Source organism: Cyprinodon tularosa, unplaced genomic scaffold, assembly GCF_016077235.1.
Source record: "Cyprinodon tularosa strain WSP-4 unplaced genomic scaffold, ASM1607723v1 ctg149, whole genome shotgun sequence".
Taxonomy (NCBI): Eukaryota; Metazoa; Chordata; class Actinopteri; order Cyprinodontiformes; family Cyprinodontidae; genus Cyprinodon; species Cyprinodon tularosa.
This window is the reverse complement of record NW_024038320.1, coordinates 1,503,701-1,526,673: the sequence shown is the minus strand read 5'-3', so window position 1 is coordinate 1,526,673 and position 22,973 is coordinate 1,503,701. Positions and strand designations below refer to the sequence as shown.

At 39.0% G+C, this 22,973-nt stretch overlaps 1 protein-coding gene across 1 annotated transcript in view; it reads left to right on the top strand.

Moving 5' to 3' along the window:
* Nucleotides 1–4,421: 4,421 nt before the first annotated feature.
* rims3 (regulating synaptic membrane exocytosis 3) overlaps nucleotides 4,422–22,973 on the top strand; it is a 73,348-nt gene continuing 54,796 nt past the window's right edge. Inside the window, exon 1 of the mRNA XM_038279186.1 lies at nucleotides 4,422–4,650. The gene's annotated coding sequence lies outside the window, so the exon portion shown is untranslated. The remainder of the gene's footprint in view (nucleotides 4,651–22,973) is intronic.

Genomic DNA, 22,973 nt, shown 5'->3' with positions numbered 1-22,973 from the left:
ACAAACACAAAGAAACATACAAAACACAGAAACACAGACAACGTTGTAGTTCAGTCAAGAAAAGACAGAAAAAAAAAAAAAGAAAACGTCAGGAGCCGGCTAAAAGAATGTATGACGCATCTTTTAATTGTCCAATTTCAATTTTACAAATCCCTTTTATTCTCATTTCAACTTCTCAGTCCTACACTTCAGAGCTGGGTCAAGCTCGAGGCGAAAATAAGCCTCAATTTAGTTTATTCGATCACTCAATCCGCCCAGTGACAAAAGGTTTTTTCTTTTTCAGCTGGGGAGAGCGATTGAACTCGTATTAAATCAAATAATTTATTTTAGTCCTTTATACTATAAGCAACCCGCTTAAGGGTGCCAAAGAAAGGTGATCCAACCTGCTATTAGTCCTTTATTTTCCACGAGTGATACAACTCGGTCCAATTAACTTGCTATTAGTCCTTTTCCATGAGTGATACAACTCGATCCAATTAACCCAAATAATTATAAGTCCACTGGAGATGAGTCGAAATCTCCGGCTAATACAAGCCAAAACTAACCAATACACAAATTTCCAAAATACTTTTTAAGAGGCCCAGGCATTGCTCCTCAGGGTAAAAAGAATATACATTTTTTAAAACCCAGCTTAAGTCAGAGTTAACGTAAAGGCTCTGTTTTGAACTAGCCACAGTTCCCTGTAATGTGTATTTATTCAAATCCTTAAACAACTGACTCTTTTAGAAGGGATTTTATCTACCTCTGCAGCTTCTGAATTCTGTGAGGCCGCACACAGCAAATCAGCCCCGGTCCGACCACACGGCGCTTCAGACAACTAAAAAATAATCAAATACTGTCTTACCACACCGAAGCGTCGGGCCGAAATGGATCAATCAGGACCAAACAGCCGCCCGCCGAGACTCCAAAACCGGCACGAGCCCCCAATTGTAAAGGAAGAAAATATTCTAACATAGTTAACTTTGGAAAAAGATTGGCTTCTGATTCTTCCCTTCCCCAGGTCCACTCGGCGAGCTGCGTTTGGTAATAAAACCAACATTGCGTGTTGACGTCACAGAATTACAGAGTTTAATCCAATATAAGACAATGCATACACTTTAGAAATAAGACAATGCACAAACCTACACCAGAAACTGCAGAACAACAGAGACATACATTCCATTACCTGACATAGGAGGAAAGAAAGCAAAGAGTACAGAGACATCTTTGGAGAGTTGCAAGGGCAAATCTGATCTTTTTCTTCTATTTAGAAAGCTTTATCCTCTTGTATCTAATCCATTCAAAAAGGGCTGGCCCTCGGTCCTCCAACCAAACGCCATCTCTGACACTGCTAGGGCTTCCCCTTATTTACTGCAAACATCTGGGGTCATTTGCTTCTTTGTTTTAACAAGAAATGGCGGAAAGCTTGTCCTGGCATCTAGAATTCCTAAAGTCATAAAACACAAGATAAGCTCTCACAGACAGCTTGTGGAATGCGGGGGGCCTCACCATCCCTGGTTGTTTATTCTGGAAGACTTTTGACCTTCTGTAAACCAAGCAGAAATCTCTCCTGCAGGCTTAACTGTTATTCACCCCCCAGGAGATACTCATTTTAAGGCCTCCTGTGCTTTGAATACTTACCCATTAGTAGTTTTAAATCATTAACACAGCCTTGTTCAAAATTAAGAAATATGTTCAAGTGAGAGTGTTTACACATGCCATAAGATTAACTGTAATAAAGTCTAAAAAATAATCATTTTTCTTTAACAGTGCAAACGATGGTCCTACATTAAATTGCATCTACATCTTGCATCTCTAAATGGTCATTGTTCCACATCCATTTTGATGACCACATCAGCTGGTATCATCACTGCTGGAGGCGCCTCCCAGCAGCATGCAAACAAAGCAACTCGGACACAGAGCTCGCATAGTTAACGTTCAGTGGGAGGGAGCTGATCCCAAGCCTTCTTGCCTTTAAAGCACACATCAGGGGTTACTAATTGGAACAATGAATCCTAGGGTGGAATTGATTGTGTTCAGCCACGGCAGTTTGTCTATGGGAAAAGGCTGCATCGATCCCAGGCCCTGTGATTCATGCCGATTTGAGCGGCCTCCCTCATGGGTGACTGAGCTGCACATACTTTACCTGCAAACGTTAGATTAGATTAGTCGTTCTGTGTCAAACATCTAAAAAACATGGTCACTGGATTTAAAGAGTCAATAATCTTCACCTCTATCCAGCAGATTCTCATCATTTGGATTATTATACGACACATGGACGCTTTTGATGATACTGTAAACTCAAATTTTCTCTCTCTTTTTTTAAATTAACAATTAACAAACCATCTGGCTCATATTGTCTTTCATTCCTAACCGGTATAGCCTAGTAACTAGCACTAGCTCAGGATAAAGGGGCACCAGTTCACCCTCTCTGAGCCAGCTCTGGCCCATTTGTCAGTGTTTCGGGGATGTGGATTCAGGCCAGATGGAGAGTTGCCCCCCTTTAGCTGCTGTAGGGCCAACAGCAGTCTGTGGTGGGGTCATGGACTAAATTTTGATTTCAGAAGTGGGGGGTGTGTGCAAGTATTTTTTAAAATAACTAACTTCAGCGTGTTTGACCATCCAATCACAGACCCGATTCAGATGGCGTGTCAGATGTTTATAAAGTTATATTCTCAGGAGTGACAGCGGTGATAGCCAATCATACAACCAAAAGACGGTGGGCCAATCAGGAGCTTTCGGGCAGTTTAAACTCAGGGAAGCGGGCTTCAGCTTGAGCTATGGTCTTTCACTTGGTCCTAGTGCTTGACTAATGTCTGCATACTCTAGTTTAACATTGTTTTTGGACAGTAAAACGTGCAGGGGTCCAAAACAGAAATTTGAAAAAGTGCAGGGGACATGTCCCCCCCGTCCCCCCCAAAATTACGCCCATAGGTGTGGTGTCTGTCTCATAATTTCAACTGCAGCTAAACAAACTTCTCCTAAACCATTCATTGTCAGTATTTGTTGTTGTCAGCTGTCAGTATTCAATTAGAAGATATTAGTAACTGAATACAGAGCAGTCCTACATAGAAAACAGCAGATATACTAATACTGATATTCACGTCTTATAATGGTCCAGTCAAAGTCCAGCGTGTCTGGATGCTAAACTTCTGGAGACACGCTCTAAAAGTCTTTATAAACATCCGAATAAAGGAAAGCTCCAGGTGTATCAACATTTTTTATAAAGTTCTTCACATCTACATTGACCTCTGTGGTAAAATTGACCAATTTTCTGTCTGAAGGTCTGTACAAAAGTCCCAGTCAGTCATTAAATCAAAGCGTTTGTGTTTGTTTGCTCCTCAGGTTAAAAATCATGAGGTTCCTTTCTTCCTCTCAGTGAACGTTAACTGGTCTTTTTCCTGAGCATCAAAGGATAAAATACCAGAAGACCTCAGTCCATATCTTACGTTTGTTTTTTTCCTCTCATCTGTTCAAATGCAGCAAATTAGAAATGCACAATTTAAATATAAATTAAAGATGGAGCAGAGAAGCAGACAAACAAAAACAAGAAAAAATAACAATATTTTCTATATATCTAAATAATTCGTTTTGTGTTTTCAAGACTTAATGTAATCCGTTTATTTCAATCATTTAAGGAAATACCTGTTTTCAACAACATCGCCACCAAGAATCCTACAATAGATTAATCATTTTTAAGATGCAATTTTCTTTGCTCTTCCAATGCATTTTTATTTCTCTGTGGCATAGATATGACATAACTAAAAGGCCAGCTTTCCTTTAGCACTTGTTCAAATTTCGTTCACATCTGCATGTCTTGGAAAGACATGAAAGGTGGAAATAAGCTTTCTGTTAGAAATAATTGCTTCTCACTATGGGACTTTTGGTGCGAAAAATGTCAAATAATTGCAGAAATGTGTTTTTTATGATATTTTAATTCATACTTTACTAAATGTTTTGTGTGAAGCATAGTAGTGGCAGAATCAAGTTATGGGGAATCTCACTTTCTGACCTTGATTTTTTATCTTTCCCTAAAAACATCCTATAAATAATGCACATTTCTTTATCCATATACTCTTTATGACCAGTCTATTAAAAAGAGTAATTGAATTATATTAAGAAATTGAAATAAATGTTGTTTCTAGTTAAGATATATATATAAAAAAAAAATAAAAATAAATTTAAGATGTTGCTTTGAAAAAAATGGTAATTAGTAATTAGGAAAAAGCAAAAAATTATAATATAACAAAACAGTCCAAAAAAAACTAAAAATAATAACAATCAAATTTAAAGATGGAGCTGATTATTAAAAGATTAATAATTAAAATCATCACTTTTAAAAAGCAATGCATGCTTTTTTCTTTTTTTTTCTCGTTTTCTATTTTAGTTGCAGTTCTCAGAAATGGCCAGTAGTAGCCACTGTTGCACCCCAACTCTTCCATCCCTCCTCCTCTCCTCTCCGCTCCTCTCCGATCAGATCAGCAGTGCGTCCTTCTCCGCCTCGGATTTCGTGTGACCAGCAGCCCTGATTGGAGACCAGCCGTCCAGCACACCAGCAGAGCCAACATTAAACCCAAACAATGACATTCTTACAGCAGCGACAGAGGCTTACATTCATTTGACAACTTCCTTACCCCACACCTTGCCTCCGCCGCTCCTTGCTGTTAAGTGGTGAGTCCTCTTTTTTTAAACTGCATGTACTGAATTTATTTTTTTGCACAGCGATGCAAAGCATTTGAAATATTTAAGTTTATTTATTTAGTCATCTTCCCTCTAATTTTGCATGCCTTTCCCTTTTGTCACCCAGATACATAAACTAAGGGATTTATGTGGTCTTTTGAGATTGAGGTGATTGGATTGTTCACATTAAAGCTGCAGCAGAGAGAGAGAGAGAGAGAGCTGTGCTCTTTTATTTACTTCTACTCAGAATGTTATTGTATTGTAATACATGTGGAGTTTCTCCAATAAGCAGTGGAAGAAGAAGAGGTCTGACCCTCTGGTTTATAGGAGATGCATTGCATGAGGTCAGCAGCATAAATCCACCTCTGGATAAAGCAATGCATGTGACTCTCAGTATGACAGGTGGGTTGGTGGTGGTGGTGGTGGGGAGTATTAGCATATTTGAAAGATGCTTCTGCAAGCATTCAGTCCTGGCCAAGTGCACACATGCTGAGGTGTGATATTTCCTCATCAGATGGTTGCACAAACATGTAGTAGAGCATCTCACCCGTGCATAATTGTGAGATGGAATTGATAATTGTTGCAATGAGAAAACAAATAAAATGTGAACAGTGGGGGGCATGTGAATTCTTAGGATTTGCTCCGGACTTTGGTGCTTTGCCTAAATATGCTTTTGATTCCTTTGCAGCTCTGATTTGTTAAAGGATGGTTCTCCTGCTGTTTCAGTTCTCATTCTCCAAGCAGGTCCATTTGTTCATTCAGCTTTAAAAAATGTTCCCTTCTCTATTCAAGAGAAGGTTCAATCCACAATGTTTAACAGTTAATAAGGTGTATCCAGGATGATATTTGGTGTTAAAAATTGATCTACTTCCAATTTTTTATCTGGCCAATAAGCCCAGTTTCAATTTCCTCATATTTTCATGTTTTCTGTATAACGATTTGTAATGTGGACGACTAAAATCTGTCTTAACAGATTATCCAACCTAATTTGCTGTTCGCTGCTGCTCCTCCAAAGCTGCACTGGTGCTGTTAGCTAAATATACAGCCAGTTAGTTTAGGTTGACAGCATGTTTTGTTAGGTTTGCAGTAGCACTGCTTAACATAAGGAAAACAGGATATTTCAATGTTATTATTAAGAATGATGGCATCACTTATGAGTAATATACATTAGCATTGCTGCTTCTCCTTTTCCAACTTTGCGGTGTCTTCCTTGGCTGTGTCATGTGGAAGGTATAGCTCACAACATATACAAGCTTAGTGAATATTGGATTCAAACTTTCCCTACTTAAACACCTACTGTTTTAATGAGAACTCCAATTTAAGTCTATACTGCAGCTCTTTCTGTTCTCATCTGCTCAGTTCTGGATGGTCGATTAACAGAAAACATCATTAGGTTTTTTTTTAAACTTACCTGCTTGCTTTGTTCCTGGATTTTCAAAGCAATGTTTGTTCACCAACCGTGTAGAATTGGCTATTTTACCTTTCTAATGTTTAATTTTGGGCTGCACAGTGACACAGTGGGTAGCGTTGTTGCCGTACAACAAGAAGGTTCCAGGTTCAATTCAATATTTTTGCATAGAGTTTGCATGTTCTCCCTGTGGATGCATGGGTTTTCTCCAGGTATTCCTTCCTCCCACAGTTGTCACACCTAAGGAGAATTTAGGAGAAGCCAATTAGCCTAATAGGTCTGTGGTTAATTTGCTTCTCCTAAATTCTCCTTAGGTGTGAGTGTTTGTGCGAATGGTTGTTTGTCCTGTTTATGTTGCCCTGTGATGGACTGGCAACCTGTCCAGGGTGTACCCCGCCTCTCGCCGATTGACAGCTGGAGATAGGGACCAGCGACCCCAGATGTCTTTTATTCCTTTATTTTCTAAAGGAACTGTCTGTCTGTCTGTCTGTCTGTCTATATTTCACTCTCCTTGCTATGTAGACAACTTTGCATTCTGTTTGAATTGGACATTTATTTTTTATACTGGGTCTAACATAAACGGCTAAAATGACAGCACCCATATTCACTAAATTAGCTTGAAAGAAATCAGTATTTTATTAAAAAGAACTTCGTTCTTTATTTGATTGATTAAATAGTTTCTTTACTTCTTGAAAATCTAGATAATCTGAATTATCCTTCATACGATCTCAATGCATGGCTGCTGAATGATCTAACAAATCGGAGAACAAATTCACGTGTCAACCAACGTCGTTGCAAGAAGAGAACTATGATATCAACCCACCCATGCATCAGTTTAACTATACTAATTATAGCTCTTTAGGGATTTCATATCAAAGAGGGGAGGTAAAATGAAAACCTCACTTTTTAGTTTTTATTTTATTTTCAACAAACCTTTGAAAGAATATTAACCTTTCATCATTTTTCACTCAATCACTTCTTAATGTTGCTCTAGTACCGGTATATAAAATCCCAATGCAACGCAGTGAAGTCAGTTATAATGTGACTAAATGTATCAGAGATGTTAGAGCGTCCTTATCGGTGGCCCCGGTGGCAACAGAAACATTTGATTGAGGCTCCTGAGATTTTTATAAAGGAAGGAAAGGTAAGTGCGCTGACTTGCATAAAAGAGCCAGCCCCTCTTGGCACATATTAGGTATAATATGTAAGATTATCCACGTGTTTGAGCCTTAACTCTTGCTTGACTGAGTCTTGATCTGCTGAATAATCCATCGAGAGATAACTGAGAGTGAGGCTTTTACAATACAGAGCTGCTCTATCTTATAATGGAAGCACTGAGCAGAGTGAGGTTGCCACAAAGTTCATGCACAGGTTGGTTGGATCAGGACATCTAGTTGCATTTGAGATCATGACGTATGTGTAAATTTGAAGGAACTTGTTGGTGGAGGAAGAGGATGTGTCTCATTTCATCAGATAATCTGGCTGTTTAAAAGGCCAGCCTGACTGCTGTGCGATGTATCATCTTCCATCAAAACATGCATGTAGCTGTACAGTTAAAAAACAAGGGAAAGGGCAGCAGACTCTCCACCAACCCATGTACTCATAAATGCAGCGGCACATCTGGCCGCTCTTCAGATCCCTATCCGTACGCCACTGGTCCTTGTGCTCTTTGAAATGAAAATCAAATGAAAACAAACCGAGGGGCTGAGCAGACACTTATCACACTGATGAGAGGGCTTCTGCTCGGGCGCCTGCTTGCATCTCAATGTGCGTGTTGCTGCACAGCATGCTGCTGTTTGCACCGGTGGACGACCATCTGTGCACCACAATTTGCTGGCCAAGGGGTATGCATCACCATAGAGTAAGGCCGTGATTGGTGGGACCTAAACGGTTGGTTTCGGGCACTTCAAACTGGATTTTTTTAGCGATTCTATTAGATCATTTGACCTGCTCAGACTAAAACCATTTCAATATCTAAACAGTACAATAAATCTGTTTAAATATTTAGTAGTACAGTATATAGATTGTATCAGAAGTGTGATGGTCTATCCTGTAGAGGTCCACACTTCTAAGACAAGCTTGCTTTGAAAAGTCCCATAGTAAGAAAGAAAATGTAACAACCTCACCCCTGCCACCTTTATTGCTATCGGTTACAATCTCATAAAATGAATGAAACTAACATATTAAGTAGGGCTCGGTGTTTTCGCCAAAGTCTTGAATCAATTCGATTTTGATTCATACAGTTCTAAATCGATTAATTTCGATGCGATCTGTTTTTACAATAAAGAAAGTGGTTCAACTGTGTTTCAAAATACTCATGTATTTAAATTTTCCCTGTTTTATTAAACACAAAGTGCAAACTTGTAAATCAGACAGTTTAAACTTGAGATGTGTACAAAACTGTCTCAAGTGCAAACTTGTTTGTGAAAAGTGAAAAAGTGAAGCCTCACTCGAGCAAGCGGACGTGACACAGCAGACATGCACAAGCTTCATTATCTCCACTGCACAAACCATATTTGCAGCGTTTTTGGTTTGCTGGTCAGCCCCCATTTGTTAATGTCTTCAGTCAACCTATTGGCTATATTTGCAGCTTTCTGGCTTAAAGTCATCTTGAGTGAATCTTTCCTGCTTATTTGAATGTAAACGTAACACGGGTCACTATAAAACGAATTGATCTCATTTCCTAGACATCGATTATGCAAAAATGTAAAGGAATCGATTAAAAATCGAAAGTCTTGCTCTCACTCACTATCCACAGCATTTTTGAACCTCAGAATGAAAACATGGGGAATACGGTTTCTTTTCAGGAAGCTTTTTTAATCTCTTTGCCTCTGATTTGCTTTGGTTTTAATGAATACCTCACCAAGGCTGGAAATACCCAACTTTAAGTCTCAAAATGCATTGAACACATCTATAAAGAAAGGTGCTGTGAATTCTAACTAAAACCTTATTTTGGTGAGGATCAAATTTTCAATATCATAGTTACCGATTTGGGAAGGTCAAGTGTCAATTCTGCGCTTGCCTATTTATATAAGTTTCTCTACACCATAAGGATCCAGGTTTAAGAGCAGTAAGGAAGCCAGATCTCCAAATCTCACTAATGTGGTAACTGCAGAAAAAAGTGACAGCTTAAGGTCACTAAGGGCCGGATCTATCAAAGGTTTGCGTGTATAAAAACGTTAGCTATTTCACTGCGCACGCTGAAAAATTTACAAACTGATCTATCAACAGCGTGCTAAAAGGATTTGGTCTTTAAAATGTGCTAAATAGAAATGCGCCTCTTATCCATTTAGTACTTTTTCTGCAATGAATATGCAATATTGGGCGTTTACACGCAAAAGTCTTGTGGGAGGAGAACATGTAAATATATTAATTTAGCACTCGCAAAGTGATTTATTAAACCTGAAAGCAATTTTGCTAACGGTATCTGACTCTATATTTAACACGTTTCAAAAGAAGGTGCAAATGGTCTGTATGCGTAATTGCGCACACATGGCAGCGGTTATTGTCGCAAGAAGGAGACATCGAAATGAAGCAAGGAGACGCAGAGAACGCATTTTTTTCACTCCGTGTGAATATTTTTGGAATGAATGAGGAAACGATCATCAAAACATATCGTTTATCCAGCATTGCCATTTTGTACTTGTTCCTCAATGCTGGTCTGAGGCATCTCATCTACTGTGCCCCCTCCTCTTTTGTTCGCAGATGTTTTGTTATATGCCAGTTTTTCTTTGGTTCGCCTTCTAATATCCTGGTATCTTCTTTTTACTTCTTCCACTGTTCGCAAGGTTTCACCAACAGCGTTTACTTTATTACAGATTTGTTCACATATAGCGTTCCTCTGTGTGACAGTCACACTTCTTTGCTGTAGCTCCCTTAAATGTTTGTTGGCTTCATCCACCAATACCTCCATTTCCATGGGGTCGAATTTCCTTTTGCGCCTTCTGCTGTCCAAACTCACCATGCCGCAAACCACAAAACGCGCAAAACCATCATTTAAATAGGGTGTCTCCAACAGTTTTGCACCTGCCACCAGTTACGCAATCGCTCTTGTTAAATCACCCGCAAACCATGGTTTAGCCCCTCGCGCAAAATTCCAGTTTGCGAGCGCAAATTACTGCACGCAAAATTAGATCTTGATAAATCCGGCCCTAAGTGTCCAAAGCCACCATTAGACTGTTTAATATTCCAGCAGTTTGGAAGGCCTGCTGAAAAAAATAAAATACAATCTGTTCATCCATCACACATATAAAAATGTGAAGTGCTATACATTTCCCTGGAATTTAATTCTGAAACAATATATAGGAATAGACCTCATACCGAGTAGGATCATTGATGCTGTGGACCTTTTCCTTCTTTTTACCGTAGGTTTCTTTCCTGAAACCTCATTAATAGCACTTGGCATCATATGCTTTTCCAAAAATAAATCTCAATGTTTTGAGTCATCAAAGATTCATTTCTTGATTTTCTTGACATTTGATAGAACTTGCATTGTAAACATTAATAGATGTTCACCCACAATGCAGTTTGTAACTCTTTTTATTGCAATGCTGTGGGTGCTTGAGAAAATGTTTGTTTTACTTTTATGGATTATAATATTTACATATTTTGACCTACATTTTCAAATGTAGTGTGCAGCTTTAATCAGTTTCTATTTTTTGTTCTTAAAGGGATAAAAAACATGTGGGATGTCTTTTAGTTGAAGGTGAGGCAGCTGCGTAAGGGAGATTTTTATTTTTGGAGGTCTTTCCTTTCTGACAAAAAGCATATAGAAAGAGTTTTTCTGTGTTTAGGGATGTATGGAATATTGTTGGACTAAAGTTCATTGTATCGTCATCTGGTCTGCTAAATAAACTGTAATGAGAGACAAAGCAGCACGTTCCTGTGAAAACTCGGCTTGTTAATATTTTCTCAGCTGTGATGAGAACGCTCGCTCTCGGAGCTGTGGCTACTTGATGATGATTGCATACCAGTTTCCTGTTAATTTGGGTCTGTGTAAAGATAATTACTTCTTGGGAGGCATTTGCAGCAAATAATTTGGCGAAAACATAATTTAGAATTAAAAGATTATCTTATACAAGGGGTTCTGAGTGGAGTGTAACACTTAAAAGAAAACGTAGCCTCATAATGAGAAATATGAAAGGATGTTCTATTAGAGACGAATACATTGGGCAGCATCTGTTAGGCCTGGGAGATGCTTTTACCTCTGAAATAAATCTATTATAATAATTATTGTTTTCTCACATTAAAATAGTTTTGGCTTAAGATGCATGTAAATGTCACGGTTCTGATTATAGCGCATGCATCCAAAGCATTTTACAAAGGACTGTTAACCACTACGGAAAATGTTTACAGTGCATTTAATGACAGAAGGAGAGAAAATGTGCAGATGTGTCTCATATCAAATGAAAGATCTTTTCTTTCAGCTCCATGTAAATTGAAATCAAAGTAATTACAGGTCATGGCTAAAACTTTAACTTTAAAACAGTTTTTCAAAACTAATACATCCACAATGGCTAGAGGGTTGAAGAATAAAAGCGGTAATTTTACTAAATAGTATATAAATAATGGTTTCATTAATTTTTCTTGGTCCGAAATATATAAATAAGGAAGGCTAGCATGGGCATAAGTGGATCTGGTAATGGGATTGCAAACATTAAGGAGCAGGTGAGCGCGAATACGCCAGTTACTGGTCAGGAGGAATTTAACTTGAAGCTACTATCTATGAAGAATTGCAGTTGGAGATTCTCAGTCATCCAGGTCATAGTCAACTTAAACTTTTCTGAGTATGAAGAATTGTTGCTTTTCTTTTTTTAAATAAAAATTAAAATATGATCATTTCTATTTGTTGATTTGTAATTTCACTCCAGATTTCCACACAGTTAGAATCTCATAAATGCCCTTGTCTCTGCAGTTATGGAACTGGTTCTCTTTTGAGCTTAATAGGCCCAGACTGCTGACTGACTGGCCCTGCCTTTGGATATATGATGCAGTGCAAGTCAGATTTACATGCATGCAAGATGGAAGGTGTCATGTGCTCGGGGCAATGGGAGTTAAGGCACCGCTGCACCAAAGCTTTCACTGTCAGGTTCTTCTTCTGCTCCACCGCAAGGCTCCTTCAGTGCACCAAGAGGATCTAAGCCTCACAGACTGATTTGACTTTTTGATTCATTTCTTAAATCGTTTTCAAACATAAAGTAGGTCAGCTAGACACAATAATTCATAGATGATATATTGTTAAACATAATTTCTCAGCTTGTTCTTGGTTCAGCACTTTTCCAGACTTACACTTAAGACATCTGACGTTTTTAGCTGAAAAATAGATTCATAATTAATATATTAAGCAGATATATCTGCAGTTGTTAGGATTTGAATATTGAGTGTTAAAAAAAAACGATATTGTCTGGTTGAGTGGAGGTTTTGGAGGACCCAAATTTGCCGATTTAATGCAGGATTTAAGGCAACAGGAGCAAGGTTCAAACACAAAATACAGAAAACCAAAATCAAGGAGATGACAGGGAAAAAACATATGAGGAGCAAAGAAACGATGAGGAACCAGCAAACAGTAGCTGAAAAAAAGGGAGTATATATGTCGAACAGAACAAAGACTGGGGTAATCAACTGATGGGGAGCAGGTGTGGATAGAAGCAACTAGAAGGGAGCTAGGGAAAGGAAACAGAGTGTAAACAAGAAATACATGGAACTGAAAAATAACCAGAAACCAACACAAAATGGAAATGAAACATATGAAAATTAAAAAGAAAACTTATACATAACCAAAAAGTGCAAAACCGTGACGGATATAAATTAAGAAAGAAAAAAAAAGGAGGGAAAAAGAGAAGGAAGAGGGACAGGATTAAATAACGTCTGAATAGAATAAAGGAAGGAAAAACTGAATGGATGGACGAATAAAAGGAAACGAAGCGAGAAAGTTAGAGGAAGGAAAGAAATAAAGCAAGGGAAGATAGGAAGAGAGGAAGTGATAAAGTATGGAAGGATAGAAGACAGAAGGAACAAAACACATGGAGGACTGAATGATGGAAGAACGCAACAAAACAAAAGCTGTATTTCTTTTCTCCAAAATGTCCAGAAACCCTGGTTATAATACAAACTAGTTTGCATATAAATAGAGCAATCTGTTCAAAGAGGGTTCTGGTGACTGCAAGTTACTTATGAATAAGGATTTGCAATTGGAATTATTGAGATTCATCTTTTATTTCATTTCTGTGTTCAGTTCTCATCCATACAAATCATGGTTGGTCACAATTTAAAAAGATAGCTCTGACTTTGTAAAAGCTGCAAATTGGGAGCAGCTGAATGACTGCAGGGTTCAATAGTACTGGATATTATCGTTTTTGTAGGACGATGTTAGTCGGATCAGTAAATGGAAGAAGCCACACAAAAAATTAGGTCACACTCAAAAAGAAGTGGAAAATGCAATAGTTATCCCATCGTCTTTTGAGAAAAGAGATAAAAATGCACGTATTTATCTGGATTTCTGTGGGGTCCAGAAGAAATTTGTTTGGCTGGGAGCATTGAGAGTGTAAGTGGGGTGAGATGCTGTTTATTGGTCTGTGCCGAGCTGGGGGCCAGTATCCCAGTAGGGATGGTGTGATGCTGGACTGGGGGCGGCTGAAAAGAAGGGGCTAGGGGAAGGGATGTCGCTGCCCACATTAGTCACTAAAGAAAGCAGGCCATGAGTCAGGAAAGCTCCCAGTCTCATCCATCATTCCCCTCTTAACCCACTTTCCTTCCAGCCAAGCTGCTCTGACTTTTTGTCTATTTTCTGCCTCTTCTCCATCCTCCTTGCTGCTGACAGAGGAACTGTGGTATTCTACTTTTGACGGCAGCAAACAAAAATTCTCCAGTGCTGCACAGGTTGCAGGTTGCTGCGAGAGATGAAACTGAGAAGAGATTTATCATGCAGAGAGGAATATCTGCCAACAAGCTGCATTATGAGTAAATCTAGTAATTAAAGGGAGTTTGTTTTGTAAGTCATTGTGAGATAAAGACGATAACATTGTAGTGATGTGGAGAAATGGACCTCATAAGCTTTGGAGACTTTAGTTATAATTTATGAGAGGTCTCACTCCTCCAAATTGCTGCTGGCTCAGATCCTGGTAATAGAGCATAGCTGACTTATTGCTGCTATGAAGGCAAAGTATTGCCAGCTTAGGTTTATTTGGATTAGCCTAGAAAATGGGAGAAGTGGGTGAACATTTCTAGGAATATGATGCAGAGACTTCAGGCTAGTTATTGCAATGAAGGGAATTTTATTTTAGTGTTTCAGGAAAGTAATCTAACCCACAATGAAAGGACTGACATGGGCGTTTAATGGAGCGTTTTAGTTGCCACAAGGCAAATTCCAGTTTAGAATTCTCATGCTATGATTTCCGCTCACAGCGTCTGGTACAAAAGGATAAATACATTAATAAATATTTGAGAAATAATTAAATGAAAGGTCGTCGCTACACATTTGTTTCCATCAAACAGTTAATTTGTAAAAAAAACAAAACAAATAGTGATGCAGAATAAAAGGGTTGAATTAACTAAAAAAAAAAGGAAAATAGAAGAAGAAATAGTACATGAATAACTGCTCTGTAAATTTTGACTGATCCAAAATATATTAATATTTAGTCCTGGTAGAAGGTGAAAGGTAACTTTATTGATACACATAGGTACATTTGTTTTGCAATCTGGAAAGATGCATCTCAAACACTTCGAACAGATCTTAGAAAAGAAAAAACAGATGTGTGTAGAAGACAAACTAAAACAGTACAAACCCAGAGATTGTTTATTGATTACAAAGCTAAAGTTGACACAGGATGATTCTGCACCAATAGGAACTCAGGAGTTACCAGATCCTCGCACAATAGATTCATGATACAGCTAAGAAACTGTTTTTTCTCAGGTAAATATCATTTGATCTTTTCAGCCTTGCGCAAAGGGATTTAAAAGGCACTCAAAGGGTTTCATTCTCCATCTGGACAGGACTTTAGGAAACACCTTCAGCAGACATAAGCACATAGATGCACACTCCGATGATCTGTGGCAGAGCGCAATCATTTGGACCCCAGGAGCCTATTTTAGCTGCTAATCTGCAAAGTGACAGCAACCGTTTTTCTTTTAGCTAATGTAAAGTTGTGGAAATGTGTTTTCTTGGCCGCAAGAGTTGTCAGATTTTTATTCACCCTCCTAAAGAAGAGCCAAATCACCAGACATGGCTTGATATAAGACATCATGAAATGGGCATTATGGAAAGGACTTCATGGTGAACTCAGTTAACTGACCATTTGGACAGATGATCACTACTTTTCGATCTCCGTTGCTCACATGACTCCACCTCCCCCCACAATGCCTGCGCCATCTGTGTTATTTGTCGTCGCCGTGACAACAAATTGCATGATGCTTTGAGAGAGGAGCTCTCCTCGCAAAGCATTCTGGGATATATCTGCTTGCCTAGTGACCTAGTAACCCCAACCCTATAAATTATCAATTTGAACAAATAACACCAACTCAACAAATTATATACCAATATTTATATATATATATATATATCTATATATATATATCTATATATATATAGGTATATATATATCTATATATATATAGATATATATATATATATATACACTATATTGCCAAAAGTATTTGCTCACCTGCCTTGACTCACATATGAGCTTAAGTGACATCCCGTTCCTAATCCATAGGGTTCAATATGACGTCGGTCCACCCTTTGCAGCTAGAACAGCTTCAACTCTTCTGGGAAGGCTGTCCACAAGGTTTAGGAGTGTGTTTATGGGAATTTTTGACCATTCTTCCAGAAGCGCATTTGTGAGGTCGCACACTGATGTTGGACGAGAAGGCCTGGCTCTCAGTCTCCGCTCTAATTCATCCCAAAGGTGTTCTATCGGGTTGAGGTCAGGACTCTGTGCAGGCCAGTCAAGTTCATCCACACCAGACTCTGTCATCCATGTCTTTATGGACCTTGCTTTGTGCACTGGTGCACAGTCATGTTGGAAGAGGAAGGGGCCAGCTCCAAACTGTTCCCACAAAGTTGGGAGCATGGAATTGTCCAAAATGTCTTGGTATGCTGAAGCATTCAGAGTTCCTTTCACTGGAACTAAGGGGCCAAGCCCAGCTCCTGAAAAACAACCCCACACCATAATCCCCCCTCCACCAAACTTTACACTTGGCACAATGCAGTCAGACAAGTACCGTTCTCCTGGCAACCGCCAAACCCAGACCCGTCCATCAGATTGGATGGAGAAGCGCGATTCGTCACTCCAGAGAACGCGTCTCCACTGCTCTAGAGTCCAGTGGCGGCGTGCTTTACACCACCGCATCCGACGCTTTGCATTGCACTTGGTGATGTATGGCTTGGATGCAGCTGCTCGACCATGGAAACCCATTCCATGAAGCTCTCTGCGCACTGTTCTTGAGCTAATCTGAAGGCCACATGAAGTTTGGAGGTCTGTAGTGATTGACTCTGCAGAAAGTTGGCGACCTCTTCGCACTATGCGCGTCAGCATCCGCTGACCCCGCTCCGTCAGTTTACGTGGCCTACCACTTCGTGGCTGAGTTGCTGTCGTTCCCAAACACTTCCATTTTCTTATAATACAGCTGACAGTTGACTGTGGAATATTTAGGAGCGAGGAAATTTCACGACTGGATTTGTTGCACAGGTGGCATCCTATCACAGTTCCACGCTGGAATTCACTGAGCTCCTGAGAGCGACCCATTCTTTCACAAATGTTTGTAAAAACAGTCTGCATGCCTAGGTGCTTGAATTTATACACCTGTGGCCATGGAAGTGATTGGAACACCTGATTCCAATAATTTGGATGGGTGAGCAAATACTTTTGGCAATATAGTGTATATGTAATCACAAAGGCACAATAACAAGTACTTTTAAGTATTAAGAAACTTAATATTAACAGGTGTTTATGTCTTTTTGCATAATCAAAAATAGCCATTATCTATATTCTAATATGCTAAACTATACATTTAATTAATTTTAAGGAATAAATTAGGTATGGAAAGTTTTGACAATAAACTTGTAAAGAAAAATGTCTATGCATAAACGAGGCCTAATGATAAACAGTTTATCATTTTAGATTTTTAATCTACATCAATCCAGGGTTCTAAGATGTCTTGATGTAAAAAAATTTATTTTATTAATTAGTGACCTAATATTTGGCTTGGGTTGAAAAAATTAGTTGTGAACATCTCTGCCAATGCACAGGAATAGAGCTGTGCCAAGAGGGATCTCTGGATACCAAATCAGACAACATGAACTCAGGTGGAGGTTTTCATGAGTGAATTAATAAAGACGTTTTTGTGATGGCTGTCAAAAAGCATCCGTCTTTTTGCCCTTTCCACTCCTTGTTGGACCCATCCCGCAAAGTCTTAACACGTTTTGCGTGAAATTAACATTTGAACAGCAATGCTGTACAGTGGGTTATGTTTTTTCTTCTAAAACCTTGATCTTACTGATAATGCTTTTAATTCCAAATTTCCCCATATATTTTACAGTTTGTTATCCTCTGCTTGTTTACTGCTCATATGCATTTTTCAATGATTCTATTAGAATTCTGAACAACCTCAGACGGGTCAATTTGAACTGTAAACGCAGCTCTAATTGGGAAAATCTAAACATTTGCTTCTGTTGGGTTAATTAATTGAACATAAGTTATTCTTCTTTAATCATATTACTTTAATCATATTATACTTACACATTTTGTTATCTCTATCTTACTCATATTACAAAGAGTGTTAAAACATTTAGTTTTCTTTGCTGTGTCATTAATGTTTTTTAAGTCTGTGCAGGAGGGATGTTGACTGCGACTGCTGTTAACAGATGTCGTTAAGGGTGTGGAGGAGAATGGAGAACTGTGCAACTAGATAAGGAGAGGGGTTCTCCTTATCCTCTGATGTTGTATGATGTTGTACGAAAATTCTGGTTTCAACTGGGTTCTGTTCCCTCCCCCTTTAGCGGTTGAAACCACATTGTAATCAGGGCGTTTCTTCAATAAAGGGCTTGGAGAGCAGATACTGCTTCAGAGTGGGTTTGAAGTTGTAACTGAATGCAGTTTCTGATCCCCTCTCCTTGCAAGTAAAATATACTAAATTCTCTGTGTCATTCTTTGTGCAGGTTGCTGAATAAGGTGTTTGATGTTTAAACCTAACATTAATTGGTCCTTCGAGCCGGATTGCAAGATACCCGACGACCCCAGCAGGTGAGTGAGATCCAGATAAGCCTGCGGCCGCAGCAAAGAGACCCTTTACGGGACTGGTCTCTCCCTTACAAGCTGGGGTCCGACGGTTGAAGCATTTCGAGGACGCAGAGAATTGTGAGTAGTTTTTCTTTTAATAAGGAGTGAGTGAATTATTGGAAGAAAAATATATAAAATATAAAAAATTTATAAAAATATAGTAATATAAAAAAAAAGAAAAAAAGATCGAAGTGAAGGGCGTGGGGTCACGAGATTCCCCTTTTGAAGTCCTCTCAGCGTGGGGTCACGAGATTCCCCTTTGCAAACAGTTTAAACCTCGTGAAGGACGGCGGTGTCCTCTATCTTAAATAGTTAAATTCCGCATGGGGTAACGAGGTCCCCCTTTTGTACTAAAACCCTGACAATTCTAGACTCTATCAGGTAAAATAGAAATTTTAAAACAGTTAAAGTCCGCGGGAGGGCAGGCTCCCCTAGTTTGTAAGGGCAGGCTCCCCGAGTTGTAAACTAGTTAAATTCTGCATAGGATAGCGGCGTCCTCTGTGTTTAAAATAAGTAAACAGAAATAAAGTAAAAGTTAACTGCGCAGTGAGTGTGTGTGTGTGTGTGTGTGTGCGTGTGTAAGGAAATATAGATATCACTAGATATCTGTATTTCATACCAAAAAGACAAGGGTTAAATGGTGAGCTTTTGTGGATGTTTGTAGACAAGAAAACTCCACCTGTAAGGGTTGAAGTGAGTTTTACCACAAAAAGTCGTTGATCACCATCTTGTCTGAAGCCCCAGTGTTTAGAACACGACAGGTGTTGAAAACCCACTGGGCCCAAATTTAGTTCAAAATGGGAAAGGGGCAAAGTAAAGAAAAACAGAAGTTATTAGAGAAACTCCAGTGCAAAGATTGGAAAGCAGTCGAAAATGATGACCCATTGGCGGTAGAGCCATTGTGTCACTGGATAAAAAACTACGGTTTTAATGGTAAATTGAGCACCGCAAACATTAAAGAATTGCAACAAAAAATAAAAACAAAAAGCAAAAATAAAGACACTTTGATGGCAAAAGAAGGTTACATGCAAACCATGGTCTGGATGAAATTGGCAGGACAGAGAGAAGAGGGAGAGTGCAGAGCTAACAGAGAGAGGGAGGAGAGACAAAGAAAAGCAGTAGAAGGAATTCCCTCTCCAAAGAAGGATGTGGAAGAATGTGTAATTCAAGAATGGGTAAATCGTCACCACATAGAGATGAGTGGTGCAACACTCCAAAAGTATATAAACCACGCCCTGCATGCAGAGAAAGTCATAAAAAGTATAAAGAATCCACTGTGTTTTATCAGGAGGAAGAGGACACTGTGTTTTATCAGCAGTCCAGAGGTAGGGGCCGAGGCCGTGGAAAGGGAAGAGATTTTGGATCACGCTCAACTGATAATTCCAGAGCGTGTTGGTCATGTGGAAAAAAAGGCCACATAGCTAGACACTGTCAAAGTAAACCACAAAAGCAGGAAGCTCAGCATGACTAGATGATCAACCATTTTCTATTAGAGAGATAGAGGGTGAAAATATGGATGTCTTAAACCTAGAAGATTTTTTTTTTAAAGAAATGTTATAGACCAGAAATAGTTCTGATGGTCCAGGGCACTCCTGTTAAATTTTGTGTGATACAGGAGCCTGCAGAACCACAATAAAAGAACCCATACCCTTGCACATACCCATCGTAAAGATGATTTACCTGTAGGTCCATATTCAGCATTATTACAGCAAGCACAAGCAGCTGCAGAAGCAGCTTTACAGCAAGACCCAAATGAACTTGGTGCTGCTGCTGCTTCTGCTTCAGCCCCAGTCTTGCCAGCTCCTAAAGTTGAGAATCTACCGGCTTATTCTCCTATGCCCAGCACCTCCACAAGGGTAACCCATTCTGGGGGACCTGTGGGGGCTTGGTCAAAAGATATGGGGGGAGGCTTAATCTCCCCACAGCCAGCCCCTGAACCCAAACCTGAAATTGAGTGTTTCCTTTAATTGAGCTGCCAAATCCTTTGGCGGGTCAGGGGCCAGCTGAAAATCAAATTTTTCCTGTCATGATGGTCTATAGGCAGGGGCGGATTTAGGAAATTTGGGGCCCTGGGCATGGATGGGCAGGGGGCCCCCCCTGACAAGAAAACCTATAAAACAGTCCTATTCTACAGATAGAGAAATGTTAATAGAATAGACATTCATTATTTGTTCTAGGTTTTGTCCCTCTGTTCTTGTCCTTTTTTCCTCTCTATTTATCAGCCTTCTGATGGCATTTTAGCCAAAGCATTTTTATCAAAAACATAATTAATATGCATAAATAAGGATTAGTTGTATTAACTATACATGTGAATAGCACCCCAACAGTTTTCCTGTGTGACAGTGGTGCATGCAGAACAACTGTTAAACAACAAATTCCAGGTGCTGGCCAAGGACCTGAGACTGTCATAGTCCGATTAGCTCAAGGTCATTTAAAGGCTGTGCAGGAGATCCAGCTTGTGTGGTTGAGAGACCCTGAAGGACTCTCCTGCCGGCTGTCTGTACTGACTTTACCTGAATGTCCAGTTAACCTCTTAGGCAGGGATGCTCTATGCTTTGCTTAGACAGAGGCTGGGCATCCCATCCCTGGTAGGGACACTATTGGTCTGGTGTCATTGGTACTATGCATTATGCATGCCTTTCTTTTTTTATGCTTGATATGAGCATCAGTACTGATGAGAGGAATTCATTGTTTAAAGAAAAAAGGAGCATTTTGCTACATTAATAAACATTTTTAAGCACTACACTAACTAGATGCTGTTTATCAATGTTGGAGTATCACCGGCTCTGATGAATGTGGAATTAGGACTGTTTTCCACTTTGTAAATGATTTTATTTGAACAACTGAGACAGACGGTAAATACAGTACTTTCTTCTGAATATATAGAATCGTGCAGAGTTAAACCCCACTCTTATATTTTTACCTACTATGCTTCATTAAAAATAATAACTTCACTATGAAAGTTGAACATCTGGGCTGTAGTTACTCTGTGTTGCCCATCTCATGTATTTTATCTGTGGCTGAAAACATGAATCATATTCATTGTTTATTTACATATTCGTAAACAAATTTAGTGATTCATCATTAAATGGAGTATAGAGACTCTAACACATAATATACATGTAAAATCTGGCTTTCTCCGACAGAGTAACCCACTTGGATCAGTAATCATACCAAAACTGTAAAATAAATTTATAAACATTTTGCAAATACGATATAAAATGTTTTTGTCTGTCAATAACTTCCGTCCGGAGCTCTTCAGGAGGAAATGTTTTGGTTTCACCTGGTTTAATGTCATTAGTAATCTTCTTTACAGAACTTTTGGCTAACCAATTAATCGAAAGAATTAACGATAGACTGATCGATTTACGAAATAATTGTTAGTTGCTGTCCTAATTTCATCGTAACATTGCATTAAACATAACATTTCTTATTAAATACATGTGAAGTGGGGATGACATTCAACGAAACAAACATGTTATTCAGCCAAACTATCATAAAATCCATGATGGCCCCTATATGTGACCAGAACATAAACCAATCCTTCCAAATAAAAAAATTTCTTTGAATGAGCTGCTATATTGAGTCATGATTTCACTCATGTCTCAAACGGGGGGATTGTAGGATTGATTGAGCATTGAGCATCATTATACAGCATATGGATTGGATTGATTGAGCATTGAGCATCATTATACAGCATATGGATTTATATTTTATGCAAAAAACTTTTGTAAAGCATGTCTAATATGTGCTAAACATAATCTTCAAGGAAATTTAAGACCTAAAAAAGGTGCTTTCCCTAAACCTATTTATCCTTTCAATTCTGTTTGGTTATAATAGATTTGTTTTCTAAATGGATTGCAAGAAAGTGATAGTTAGATCAGATGAGTAATAAGTAAAATCACTTTCTTAATTATTCTGTGGAACCTTACCATACTGCTTAGCACTCTAGTAATTCTACTGTGGTACCTGTTATAGAATACGCATTTGGTCTCCTTCACCGACCTTCAGAGGAAGTCCATCGTACAAAGGGGGTTGTATTTTTAGTATACAACCGTCTCAAACTGGTGATGATTGTACACAACTCTGCCGAGAGGTCATAGGAAGTAGTCCACTGTGTAAAAGATTACCCATAGGAAACTTTTTGAAGTTTGAACCTAGATGATGTTGCAACTTTTCATATTAGTTTTGTTTTTAGCTCTCACTCAGGGCAAGGATTCTTGTTGCCCCCATGAGCCAGCTATTTGTAAAAGGGACGTCTATCTCTGCTATAACTCTACTAGAGTAATCAGTGTAGTGACTATTCCTTTTCAAACATTCTCGCAAAGATTTAAAATTGACCCGGGAGATTGGCGAGGTTATGATTTCTACCTATATCCCCGTGTAGTTCAAAGAACTCAAAAGAGTTGGGGAGTTTTCAGAACCACTGGACAGTGGAAAAAAGGATCATATGGATGGACATCTTTAGCTAAGAAATGGATGAGTAGAATATCAGGGTTCACTGTTAACCATGCCTCCAAAGTTTTCACTATGACAATAAACTCCACAGCAGAACCCCTTGAGAAGGAAGGCTGTTCTTCCTCATTTCTATGTGCACGGTCTAGTGGAACCGATCCATGTTGGACATTGTA